This window comes from Berghia stephanieae, chromosome 3 (genome assembly GCF_034508935.2).
Source record: "Berghia stephanieae isolate SIO BIC M18660-M18661 chromosome 3, UCSD_Bste_1.3, whole genome shotgun sequence".
NCBI lineage: Eukaryota > Metazoa > Mollusca > Gastropoda > Nudibranchia > Aeolidiidae > Berghia > Berghia stephanieae.
Genome location: NC_088362.1, coordinates 179,016 through 180,666, shown reverse-complemented (window position 1 = coordinate 180,666; position 1,651 = coordinate 179,016).

The following is a 1,651-nucleotide window of genomic DNA, read 5'->3' as shown; positions in this document are numbered from 1 at the left end:
GGCTGAGAGAAAAGGGGTGGGGGGGGGGGGGGGGGGGGGGGGGGGGGGCTGGGGGTAAGAATAGACATGGATGCACCTTGTTGGTTATAACCAGGTTGTTTGGCAATGATTATTATTATTGGAGTTGGTGAAAATGTTATGGATATATCAGTGTGGTAGAGGGGGCGAAAAGGAAAGTTAATATAGAAAAGGATAATAATACAGCAAAAATAAGGGAAAGAAGAAAAAACTAAATACTGGGAGTGGGAAGATATAATAGTAAACGATCAGTCAGGTAATTGATCGATAATAGAGGTGTAAATAATATATGTATACATAAAGTCTATAAAGCTAGTTAATTCGGGAGGGGGGGGGGGGGCGGAGGGGAGGGGTAAGGTCAGGTTGTGGGACTGGTAAAGGGAGTTGAAATGTCTCGGTGGAAGGTCATCTATCTGAATTGTGTTATTAAATAGCATGCCTGGTTTTTGAGTGATTAAGTAAGAGATAGAACGAGTTTAGCAATGCACTTTCTATTATCTGGAAATGGTCGGAGTTGAGTCAACCGCGGGAACCAATTATGTTCCTCGATTGATTGGTACATTTTTACTGGTTATTTAGTCGGATCCAATCACATTTTCGAGTTTTTAGGCACGAGTTCAGACTGGTCAATTCAACGAGATATTCACGATGTCATTATACTGAATCTTAGAATTGCATACTTTCATTTCCCTCATAAAGATAGTTATGAGTAAGGCGGTTCTGGACTTTGATCTCAGTCGCGCCGACGGCAGGTAATACATTACTCAGGCATCTGGCATCATTCTCGTCTCTCGGCTGGTCGGTAATTAATTCAGCGTTATAAATCGGCTTTCTTGAAATTTAGGCAGGGTTGTAAAATTATGTAGATTATGAAGGTCTGTATGATTTGTGAATATCACTACAATTATCATCATCATCATCATATTCATCATCACCATCATCATCATCATCATCATTATCATCATCATTATCATCTATATCATTATTGTTATTATTATTGTTATTATTATTATTATTATTATTATTATTATTATTATTATTATTATTATTATTATTATTATTATTATTATTATTATTATTATTATTATTATTATGTTATTATTATTATTATTATTATTATTATTATTATTATTATTATTATTATTATTATTATTAATTATTATTATTATTTGTTGTTGTTATTATTATTATTATTATTATTATTATTATTATTATTATTATTATTATTATTATTATTATTATTATTATTATTATTATTTATTATTATTTTTATTATTTATCATTATTATAATTATTACTATTATTATTATTATTATTATATTATTATTATTATTATTATTATTATTATTATTATTATTATTATTATTATTATTATTATTTTGTGATTATTATTATTATTATTATTATTGTTATTATTATTATCATTATTATTATTATTATTATTATTGTTATTATTATTATTATTATTATTATTATTATTATTATTATTATTATTATTATTATTATTATTATTATTATTATTATTTTGTTATTATTATCATTAACAATATATTTTGTAGGGGGGGGGGGGGATGGCTCAGATTTAAACATGTATTTTTACTTTTTTTATGAGTCACGCAATATGGGATGACGA